The following is a 12,644-nucleotide window of genomic DNA, read 5'->3' on the forward strand; positions in this document are numbered from 1 at the left end:
TAAAGGTTTCATATTTGATGAGCTAAAGCTGGCATCTTAACCAAATACTTTCCCATCTACACTCGAAAAGAGAGAAGATGCCAAATTTTCAAGTTCTTAAACATTTCAAACTATTCTGAAAGATCCACCAATGTATGCAATATCTCTACACTAACACAAGTTTAGTAAAATTTCTGAAAAAGAAGTAGTGTAATAGAAACTAGTTCACATAGGATTGCTCTCCTCTGACCATTTTCAAAGTTTGGGATGACTTCCTCTATCCTGATCAGTTTCCTACTGCTATTTGCCAATGTACACACATAACTAAAACTTTTAAGGACACCTCATAAATGGGCCAAAACGTCTGTGCTTAGTGTAGCAAACTATTGTTGCAATTCAGTGTAGTTTCTACTACATTTCTCTAATTTGCCATTAAGAATCCATTAGAGCAAACTGCACTGTCACTGATTGAAACCTCCTACCACACACTGAAAATCTAAAGGCATAACCAACTTTACTAATAATTCCTCTACAAACCCCAAAACTTAAAGATCAGGTGTATTTTATTTTCTCCAACCTGGTCTCCTAAAAATAAATCACAGATATATTCCCCTTCTGAAATTTAATTACCCTCTGGAGATGGCGGGTTAGAGTTGGAGGGTGTCATTTAGCAGCCTCTGGGGAATTGGAACCTCTTTCATTTGCATTGCTTCCTTGTAACAAGAATTCAGACAGACCGCCTTTTTTTACTCACAAAAAGGTCACAGTCTATCATTAGGAGTTTGACTGAGAAATGGTAACATGGATATTTTTAATGATAAAAGTTAGAGGCATTGAAAACCAATAAAGTATTGACATTTAGAGTATTCATTTTTAAAACAGAGGGCACTATGGTGTGTCATTAGCACTTTCCTCATTATTGGGTTTTCATCCATTTACAGAATCTCTGGGTCAGAAGGGGCAATAAAGGTGATCGTGTCCAACTACCACCTGATGCCTCGAAAATTTTCCTTCCTCTGTGGTACAGTCTGATCTGTGTTCTAATAAATTACTTTTATAATCAGTGAAGAGCCAAGTCTTTACAATTTATATCAGATCTTCAACTTTATGCATTGGCTTTATCACCTTTGTTTTATTTAAACCCTAGAAAATCGTATTTTTTAAACTTCATAATTTTCACTTTGAATTCCTTCAACTCCTTTCTCCACTGGGCATTAATTTCTGGTTATTTTTAAAATGTCTGTAATATCTTGAAATGCAATTAAGTCAAATAAGCATGTGTTTTATTTCCTTGTTTATTAGAGAACTGATTAAAATATGTACCATTCAGATCTTTCATTAACATGTTTTCAAGAATAAATGTTTTCTTTGTGTCCACAAAAAAGAATATCTCAATAACGTGTATATAAAATGTGAGTAACATTCTGATGACAATAATTACTGTGAAATTCACTGCAATGATGATTACAGATTCAGTTCATATAAAGTCTTACCCTGAGTTCACCTGCCTTTCTTCTTCTATTGTCTTTAATCATGTTTCCCTTCTCTTTATGGTTCTCCTTTTACTTCCAGATGTAAACAATTGATTAGTGTGGCGAGTGATTTTAAACAGAAACCATTTTTGCCAGGGGATGAAATGGCAATAATTCTAGGATTAGAGAGGTTTTCCTACACTTATAATGCACCTAAATAATCCAGAGCCTCCCAAACACTGACCACTTATGCCTTAGTGTGAGCTCATCATCACCAGTATCCTCAGAAGCCGAGAGCATCTTAGGTTTTTCATTGATTTGACAAATATTTGCTTTGATTCCACTCAGTTCCAGATGCTGTGCTAGGTATTTGGTTTACCAAGAGAAATTAAACATAGAATCCAACATCAAAGAGCTCTTTCAAATGGAGGAAGACAGACATGCTTAGTAAAGAAAATAATAGTGGTGTGCATAGGTGACTACAGGGGCAGAGAGCAGCTGTACCCACCCCCAACGGGGAGTAATTAGAGGAGCCAACCCCACTGAGTTTGAAAGGACAAACTTGAGTCAGTAAAGATAAGTGAGGGAGAAGAGGGGGTCTCATCTTATCTGGTAAATGTGGGTCCCTTTTAGAGCTGGAAATAACATTTGATATCATCTAGTTCAACCAACCTCTTCATTTTGCAGATGGGAAATTCAGTATATTGGGGAGCCATTAATCCTTACAATGTTTTTTAGAGACTGTTAGAAGGCAAACATTATGTCAATTTTTACAGAAAAGAATATTAAGGCAAGCGTATAGGAAGTGTCACCTACAAACTGCCACTTGCCTTCTACCTCTACAAGGATCAAATTATGAGCCACTGTGGCTGCTGACCTTCAAACTCCCTGAAAGGAGTGCAGGGTGGAGATCAGGAGTGAGGCACTCTGTGCTCTGGGAAAAACTGGCAGAACAGGCCACCAGATAGTTAGATATTTTCAGGAAACGATTTTATGAGCCCAAATCTTGCATCTTCTCATATCTAGAAAAGCACAAAAATCATTGATGGAGACATCGGCTCCTCGTGACTAGCAGTAACCTTCACAAGACAAGCAGAAACTTTCTGCAAAAAAAATATGTGCTTGATTGCATGTACCCCCCTTCACCAAAATCACATATATACTGACCTTCCCCCCTACCTCTTTAGAGCAGTTTCTCAGAGCTCTCTGAAATACTGTCCCCCTGGCTATACTGCTCATTTTGCCCCAAAGAAAATTTAACATATTCACATTATGCTTATTTTTTCAGTAGACAGAAATAACTTACCAAAAGGCCCCACAAAAATATTTGGTGAATGTGAACAGATATCTCAAGTCAGATATCTTTCACTCAACTAGTTATGATAGGAGAAAGGACATTATTTCTATGCCAAAAAAACGGAGCACTGGGCTGAGAATTGAGAGCCCTGACACTAATAGTTCTGTGACTCTGAACAGGCTCTTTACATTTCCTCACTTATGAAATGAGTTGGTGGCATGAAACATCCTAAAATTCTAGGGCCATGTTGTCAGATTGCCCCAGTTCACAACACTGTGCACCAAAATATCTGTTGCTTGAAAATATAAAGGTTCTAGAGTCTCCCCCAAATCATCTGAGATTAAATGTCCCCTTTCATTAAGGTTTTGGTCCCTAAAAGTTTTAATTCCATGCCCCCTCTTTATCCAGACTTATATGTATTTCTTTCTTTTTTTTTTTTTCAAAATCTCCTAAATTGCCTGAGCTATGATTAAGCATTCAGAAGATTCTCAACAAACTTATCCCATAATGAAAAAGCACTTCTGAACAAACTTGTAGATGTGGAACTTAAAAGCACTAAAACTGCAATATTTACAATATTTCAAACTCGAAGCCATAACAATCCACCGTCAGAGGGAAGTAAAAGCAGCCCAAATGTGAAGGAAAATAGTTAAATATTAATATGATGAGGTTTAAATTACAGGTCTGAAAATTCACCTGAGAAGTTTGTCTTCTTGGTTCATAGGAAAGTCAAAGCCATGTTAAGACAGATTATCTCTATCAAACCCTAATTTCACACATTATTCCCTGTTTTTTAACTGCCTCCTCCTTTTCCTATTTATTTACTAAATATCCTTTAAGTTTCCATGTTCAAAACCCAATGGTAAAATAAAACAGAAAAAGTCAACAAAGTTACTTGTTTGTTTTGTTGTTTATTTATTTGATTGGTTGGGTGGGTAGGTAGGAGGTTTTGGGTTATTTGTTCATATACAGAAATTTTTTTCTCTAATATTATAATAGAGGGCTCAAGATATAAGAAAAGGCTATCATTTGATGAGATCTTTAATTCCTCCTGGTATGCCAGCATTAAATTAATGACCAGTTCTTTAATATGTTTAATGTGTTCTCAGTCAATTCAGTTTTCAATATAGTGATTGATATTGACTTAAAGTACTAAACTTTTCTGTATTTGTTTCACCTACTTTATACAACCTTATTTTCCTTGGAATATCTTTGAGATTGTGTCCCACAAAAATCAATACTGTAATGAAATTATTCTATAAATTTATTTATTTTACATTCATGTTATCCCTGAAAACAATCACATTCAAGTCTATGGAAGGTTTAATGTGGGTGTAAAACCAATCCCTGAAAACCTTAATAGTAAAGAGATTTCCATATATTGAATCACTGCTATAAGAAGCTTATTCATTAGAACTAGTATTACAATATTATGTATCGATTGCATCTGTTTTATTTAGTTCCATTTATATAATCTTCACCATCCATCAACATAAAAATGTCTGTTTCAACTTCCCTTTTAATTCTTTCTGCTTTAGAAATCTCTGCTCATCCCGCTATTCTACATTTTACCAAATAGAACCTACACATTTTTCATCCATTTCACTATTTACATTCACCTACATTTATTTCCAATATATTTCAATACCACTTCACTATGGATTATGTTTAAAAAAAAATAGTAAAAGCAATGCATCACAAGCTCACTGTCCTTCAAGAACATACAAAGTACCTGAGGAGCCAGGGCATAAATTAATGACATCGTTACTGAATTAAAAAGTAGCAAATGAAAACCTTTAAAAGGAATGTGACGAATGTGACAGGAGTCTGGTTTCAGATAGTGACATAGGAGACTTGTGAACTTACCTCCTCCCACGGACCCACCGAATCTTCAGCTGCATATGGAACAATTCCCTCTGAAAGAAATCGAAAAACCCATTAAGTGTCATCTACACATGGGGCAAATGAGAAAACAACGCACATTGAAACACATAGGAGGGGCTGAAACACAATCTTGCACAAACCTCACCCCAGCACGGAGACACACAACAGGGAGGGAACTCCCCACTCCCAGCTGCCCCCTGAGGAGCGGAGGGTTTGGGCCCCACACCTGGTACCACAACTTTTATGTCCTGTTCTCTCTGCTTCCACGATCACCAATTTAGATTCAGGACACTAGCCTCCTTGTTCACTGTCACTACTTCTAGTCTCTGTTCCTCTGCTATCACTGTTATTTTTCTTGTTTTGAAGGCTATTTTGTCATCTTAAGTCCTTCTGTACCCTGGCTTAATCAGTGGACCCTAGAAATCTTTCCTCACATTCTGAATTAGATACCTTTATTGGATTCTTGAAGGATTTTATGTTTACCATTATTTTGCACTTAAAAGACCTCTTAATCATTGTCTATTCACCTGTATGACTCCTCCTTCAGTCTCTCAATGACTTGAAGGTAAGGACTGTGTCCTCTTCTCCTCTGTATTCTTCACACATAATATATTTCCTGACTTAAGACATTGAAGATACTCATAAATATTTGCTAAATGAATGAGTCACTGAATCCTGTACCACTGTCTTCCCATTCTCATCACAGGTGATAGGGTTCAGGACAAACTGCCCCCAAATATGGCACCTTGGCATATTGAACATTTCAAGCTGAAAAAATTTGAGAAACAACCAGTGCAGGAAGGATTCTCTGACCTTCTCCTGAGGCAGGTCATAAGACCCTCAAGTGAGAAGTACCTTCCCTACACCCAGAGGAAAGGAGTCTCCTTATCTCTGGAGACAGAGGGACACCAAGAGCAATCGGAACAAACAGGCCTTGCTATTCCCCCTGTTCACTGCCTTTACCTCGTACCCTTTTTCAGCCCATCACATTTTTCCACAGCTCTTCATCAAACCTCACACAAAAACACTCAGATTTAATGACTTATTTGGTTCCCCATTTCCTTATGAAGGCTTCCAGGTCACATAAAACTTATATTAAATAAAAGTGTATGCTTTCTTCTTGTTAATCAGGGGCCTCAGCCGAGAATTCAGAAGGGTAAAGGAAAGATATTTCCACACATACACACAGGCAATTCTCCAACTTCCCTCCTTCCTCAGGAACTTGAGCACCTGAATATCAATGCTCTTTACTCCACCCATTCCCTCATCACTTTGCCTTTACAAAACACCACCTTTTCTTACCTGGATTTATTCAAACCTCTCTTAATTTTCTCCACTACATCCCTCTTCTCCAAAGCACCTGGTCCAGTGTCGTGAACTTAAGAGGCACTTGGGAAGTACATATGCTAATGAGCAGAATAGCATCAGGCTCACAGTCTCCAGAGGTCTGGGGCTGACCTGGTTGTGCATCACACCTCAGTAAGTCATCTCTGCTGCCATGAATGCAAGTCTCTTCACCAGTTAGAACTCTCTCATTGAATATCCATTCTTTCTTCTCCTTTCTTATACCCCTTTTCCTTGGGATTTCCAGGGAACTAAGCAAACAACAGCCAAACCCCAGTATCACTAGAAACAGCACTGATGTACAGTTATAAACTTTGTGGCTTCACTTTCTTTGTGTCTTCAGAAAGCTTCTCAGTCACTACATGTGCTGGATTGCATTATTTGCTCAAGTTTTCACCCCTCCATATCCTTATCATGGTTCACTGTTGGGTAAACCACAGCAAATGCTACAATGCCCCAGTGCAGTTGGGCTTGGCCATGTGACTTGCTTTCACTGAGAGAATGTGAGTGGAAGTAAAACTATGTCAATTCTCAGCTACAAGCATCACGTGTTTCTGTTTTTCCCTGTGAATTTATGGTATCCTCCACAAGAACAACAAGCTTCAGATAGCCACTGACCTCAAAACAAAAGACCTTTGCAGCCGACTTGAGCTCAACACACAGCCTGAGACAGAACCACATTAGCTGACCAGCAGAGCAATGACCCAGAAATAAATCACTGTTATTTTAAACCAATGAGTTATAGGGTTTGGTTGTTAGGTTGCATTACTGCTAAATCAGACTGATACACCTTGCTTGAGGTATGTTCTGAGTTATAAACCATTGGGCTTTAGCCAGTGAACTACAGTATAAGAGCAGAATCCTGTTTTTAAAACTCATGTTCAATCTAATAAAGATATTAGAAATATCTCAAAAAAGGAGAGGTCCATATTTTACAACTCACTAGAGTTTTATGACGCTTTGGATTGGTTATTGTTCCTGCTACTTACCAGGGTTAGTACTGATCATTCTCTTCTATTAATTGATATGGCTAAGGTCCTATCTGCATCTTTCTCTTCCTGAATGCATTTAGTCATAGTCATGATTACAGCCTTTTTTGTGTGGATGCTCAGCTCAAATGGTACCCATAAACTTCAGCTGCATTACATCTTCACCGTTGAAGTAAAGCTTTTTAAGATTTGTGAAGAGCCATAAAGAATATGATTGGCATTAAAAATACATGATGTTTAGTGATGAATTGAATATGGAAAAATACCCACATTTTTAGGCAAAGAAGGTATAAAATTGACTAAAAGCATTTTGAGGTTAAAGAAAAAGCTTAAGGTCCTAATCCCTGACATCATTAAAGCTGTTTTTTTTTTCTTATTTTTATTCCAAATATAGGTTCACATTCCACATAAAATTAGGACTCAGGTAGCCTGGGAATTAAGAAACAGATGGGAAACTCAGAGTCCAAAATTGGAATCCTTATTCAGCCTCTGCTACTGTATCATACTTAAAATTTTGCTCTTTCATCTCTACAATGAGTTGATTTGGCAAAACATTCCAGTCAGCAATATTTAAGCTATTTTAGAGCCAGCTTTTAGACATCTCAGAGGTAGTTGAAAAACTCTCAAAATATTGGGAAAAAAAGCTATCTTTAGTTCAATTTAATTTATGATTTAAGCATTAAAACATATAAAAATTTTAGGGACTTCCCTGGTGGCACAGTAGATAAGACTCCACACTCCCAATGCAGGGGGCCCAGGTTGGATTCCCCCATCAGGGAACTGGCTCCCACATGCATGCTGCAACTAAGAGTTTGCATGCCACAGCTAAAAGTTCGCATGCCACAACTAAGGAGCCTGCCTGCCACAACTAACACCCAGTGCAACCAAATAAATAAATAAATATTTTTTTTAAAAAACATAAAAATTTTTGATAGGTTGATTCTATGTGATTCAGTAAATCTTAGTAGGAACAACCCAAATTTTAGAAACAGTCATGAATTTCCTCCTACTTCGAAGCTGAATAACATTTGGAAAGCTACTCAACATTTTCAAGCCTTGGTTTCTTCATCTGGGAAACATAATAACAAAAGTACCTGAGGACTTTGTGAAGATGGAAAAGCAGAAGACACACTTGTACATTGTATAAAAGCACCAGTTTCAGGCACAGCTACAGCCCAACAAATGAAAACTAGTATTTATTAATAGTGGAGCAAAATCACAAAACAACAATAAGGTATCCAAAACTTGAAGCTTAGGTGTTGTGAGAAATGGAGCTACTCAAAGAGGTAAAAAAATAAGATTTATGTGGCTTCTTGGATTGATTGCTCTCATACAATTTTTGAGTTTATCTTTGTGACAGCTGGGGAACAGGAGAGCAGATAGACAGAAGGACCCTGTTTGAAACACCTTCTTAAGGAATCAAGAAGAACAAAATAAAACACACAGGGTCTCCAATTCCAAATGCATTACAAGCACCGGTGTCATCACAAACCAAAGTTATCAGGATCGTCTGACCTGTTCAAAAATCACCTCCTTATTCAACCACGTGCTCCAAGCCCAGCTCCACCTAATTCTCATCGCCAAACTGAAAGAACAGTTATCTTTCTCATAACATTAATAATCGTAACCTGAACAGTGAACACCTACTCTGTGCCGGGTACCATGCTACCTACCTGACATATTTTTAGATCTCTCAACCAAGCTGAAGCTAGAATTCCAATTTTAAAGAGGAAGAAATAGGTCATCAGAAAGGTAAAGGTTCCTCAGTGTTACACAGAAAATAAGGAACAGAGCGGGGATTAAAACCCAAGTTAATCTGACTCCCCAATTCATGTTTGTTCTAAAGTCTGTGACATTAATGGTACAGTCACAGTATGCTCAAGTCTGGGGTTGGAAGGAAGCTGAGACCTCATCTGATCCAAGCTGCTTTTTATAGATGAGGAAACTAAATTCCAGATCAGAACACCCAAGTGACTTATCCAAGTTCACAAAATAGGAAGGGACAAAACCAAGGTTAGAATTCGCAAGCCAAACTATGCTATGTTTCCATGACTCCCAGGCTTCAGGTCTGCCTCTCTCTCTCCCTCTCTTTCTTTCTTTGTTTCTGTCGTGCGCGCACGCGCGCGCACACACACACACACACACACACACACACACACACACACACACACACACGTGGGGAGAACTGAACTCTGCTACTGCCAGGTTACGCCACTGAAGCCTTGGGAATAAAGTCAAAACATGGCTATAAAATTTCTCGTGTGGTACTGCAATGACTATGTTTTGAAAAACTGCATTTACTTATTCAGTGGACTGTGATGAAATTTCAGGCAGTTAGCACAGTTTTTATAAACTCCTGCTTGGAAGACAGGAGGACGAGCTTAATGAGGTGCAAAGAGTCAGGGTATGGGCTCATCTTGAACACGTGCTATTGTGAGGGAGCAGCGCTCTGAGCGGGTGGCAGGCACATTGTTGAAGGGAAAAGAACCAGCCTCCACCAGCTTTCCTTTATCACGCAGGAAGTCAGCTAGAAGGGGCTTCACCGAGTGTCACGATCCTGGTGACTGTTCCCACAGTCACCTCTTGCAGACAAGCTTTCTGACGTCACGCTGATGGCTTCAATTTGCCAACGTGACTCTCAGGTTGAGCTCTCGGGCTAGAGGCCAGTACAGAAGCTTTTTTTTTTTTTTGGTTGTTGTACTTCTCTGGATACATCATTCTGCAAATAATACCTGAGGTAGAAAGCCTTGTCTCCAGGGTGGGCCATAACAAAACATATGTTGAAGATTGCTTGAGTCTGACTCCTTAACATTTATTTCAATGCCAACATCCACAAAGCCTGTACTCCATCCTTCTACCATGTCCAATTCAACTTTTTCAGGAACTTTGCATGTGCTCACTCCACCTCATTTTGTTTTGTTTCATTTTAGTTTCTAGTTGCTATGGATTGAATGTTTGTGTCTCAACTCCCAAATGCATATCTTAAAGCCCTAATCCCCATTGCATGGTATTTGGAGGTGGGGCCTTTTAAAGGTGATTAGGGTTAACTTCAGTCATGAAATTGGGACCCTCATTATGGATGAATGCCCTTATAAAAAGAGGATGAGACACGACAGTGCCTCTCTCTCTCTCTCTCTCTCTCTCTCTCTCTCTCTCTCTCCCCCTGCCCCAAGCACACACTGAGGAAAGGCCATGTGAGGACACAGCAAGAAGGCAGCCATTTGCAACAGGAAGGGGGTTCTCACCAGACACAGAATCTGCAGGCATCTTGATCTTGGACTTCAGCCTCCAGAACAATGAGAAATAAATGTCTGCTGTTTAAGCCGCCCAGCGTGTGGTATTTTGTGACAGCAGCCTGGACAGTCAAAGATACTACTCAAATCTTCAAAAGAGAGAATTGAAGAAGATTCCAAATTCCAGATTATTACTGAGTATAATTTTTACAGATTAGGAAATAATTTCCAGGAATAAGAGTCCCATGAAATATTTTAACCCTTTGGGGATATGGGTGCCACTATTCCATGAATATGTTCAGGTATCACTTTGCCCTGGCTCGTGGCGATGGTCAAATGATGCAGAGTGTATGGCGATTTGTGAACAGGTTCAGACAGTTTTCAGGTCATGTGACAGTTACAAGACGGCTCAATTAGCTAGGTTCTTTATATGAAGGCTACCAAAAGGGAGAGCAACCTTTGAGTTTCTTTGCATGATGTTTCAAAAGACATTTTTTCCCCAATAGGATGAGCACATACCATGAATTCTAGACTAAAACCCAGATATTGAATGAACTGAAACAAAGGCAACATGAAAAAGTGGTTCTAATAGTAAAGGCTTGATGCACCTTCAAACGAATTTGTTCTGAATAATATGTCAAGTATCTAAGAACTCATATCTTAAACTATTTTTAAAAATACATTGTAAAGTGCAAAGCATCAAGAAAAGCAGTGATGTTCCCTGACGTGTGAAGAGGCTAACTATCAAAAAAAAAGTTTCAAAATTTTTGGACAAATACAGAAGAGAATCCCTGAGCCATTTGTTGAGCATCACAAGAACTTTCTTGCTGTCAGATGTCTGAAGTTCAAAGACATAAGCCTGTGCCAGTAGTACCATGGCTGAGATAGCCGCCACAAAAGTACCTCTGAGAGAACTGTACCCAGAAGTAAGTATGTAAAAGAAAGATGAAAGCACAGTCAACTGACAGACTATAGGCCCTGACATATACATCAATAGCTCCAAGCATCCCTCTGAGCAATGGTAGAGACATATCAATATTGTAACTGTGGATATTTAGAAAAAGCTACCTGTTTGTTGCTTGAAGGAAGTTATTCACTGGTCTTAAAACAGCTCAGAAAAGAATCAAAAGAATTTACAGCTTCTAAAGCAGAAATTGGTGGCTCAGAATACAAAAAGCTGAAGGGACTTTAGCCCATGATTTGACAGAGATTTATAAAGTTCCATAAAATGGTCTGGGTATACAGGAATATATACTCTTAAGGAAATATGCAAAATCAAATGAAATCATTTTTAACACTATAAGAAGACAGCATCCATTAAAGCATCAGTCATGAGCAAGAGATCCTTTCTAGGGTCCCTTCAAATGATGCACATCTTACCAAAGTTGTTCTTAATATACCTTTGCCTGTCAGTACACCCCCATGTCACAAAATGCTCCTTGTATGCTTTTGGTCTCCTGTCTCTCATTATAGTTGTCTAAGGGTAAAACTACACTATGAACTTCTTGAGTGAAGAGAATGCGTCTTAGACATCTCTCTCTCCCCAAGGCTAAATAATGCTCCTGGCATATAATATATGGTAATTAACATTTGCTAAACTTTAAAAATGGCTCTCAGGTAGCAAAGTCTGTTGAAAACATCAATAGATCTTTGATTTTCTTCTCACACTATCAAATGAAATCACAAGTTGAGTCTACAGAGCTCATGGAATGGGTAGTACCATGAAAGGGGCCAAGATTCCTTTTCAGACACCTCTAATTTATTCCTAAGAATTGTTGAATGCTACAAAATGTCTCTGTGTTATTGACTTCAAGTGACTAATTAAAGGCAATTGCTTATGAGGTCATCTGTATTGAGTAATTCCCATAAATTCAATTCTATCACCCTCTATCCACGTGGCACTAAGTGCCTGGATAGAGCTAGCACAGACAATGATGATTCAGAGGCACCATCAAAATAAATCCCTGCAATAAAGGTAATTTCCCAGGGCCTCTATCAAACCAAATGCCAAAAAAATCACTAAACATAAAGGGGAAAACTGACAAATTGGGCTATATCAAAAGCGCCACTAAGAGAGTAAAAGGGCAAGCCACAGGGTGGGGGAAAATATCTGCAACATATATAATACAAAAATAATTCTATAAATAGTTTCCATAAGTCAATAAAAAGAAGCAGCCAAGTAGAAAAATGAAAAATGAGTAAAAGACTTGAATGGGAGAATAACAATAGATAAATAGATAGATAGAAGATAGATCCAAATGACCAATAAGCATATAAACAGGTACATTAGTCATCAACCAAAGTCAAATTAAAACCACAAAGAGATACTACCACAACCCGAAAGAATGCCTAAAAAGAAAAGGATAGGCAATTCCAAAGACTGAGGGGATGTGGAGCAGATGAATTTCGCATATACTGCTGGTAAACCATGATGGAAAACATCTTG

At 38.3% G+C, this 12,644-nt stretch overlaps 1 protein-coding gene across 5 annotated transcripts in view; it reads right to left on the reverse strand.

Moving 5' to 3' along the window:
* The window catches only part of METTL4 (methyltransferase 4, N6-adenosine), a 518,759-nt gene that overhangs the window by 180,757 nt on the left and 325,358 nt on the right, over nucleotides 1-12,644 (reverse strand). For all 5 annotated transcript variants that reach the window (XR_010837044.1, XR_010837043.1, XR_010837045.1 and 2 more), the window contains exon 10: nucleotides 4,615-4,664. The gene's annotated coding sequence lies outside the window, so the exon portion shown is untranslated. The remainder of the gene's footprint in view (nucleotides 1-4,614; nucleotides 4,665-12,644) is intronic.

The sequence above is a fragment of the Kogia breviceps genome, chromosome 15 (genome assembly GCF_026419965.1).
Source record: "Kogia breviceps isolate mKogBre1 chromosome 15, mKogBre1 haplotype 1, whole genome shotgun sequence".
In the NCBI taxonomy this organism is placed as follows: Eukaryota; Metazoa; Chordata; class Mammalia; order Artiodactyla; family Physeteridae; genus Kogia; species Kogia breviceps.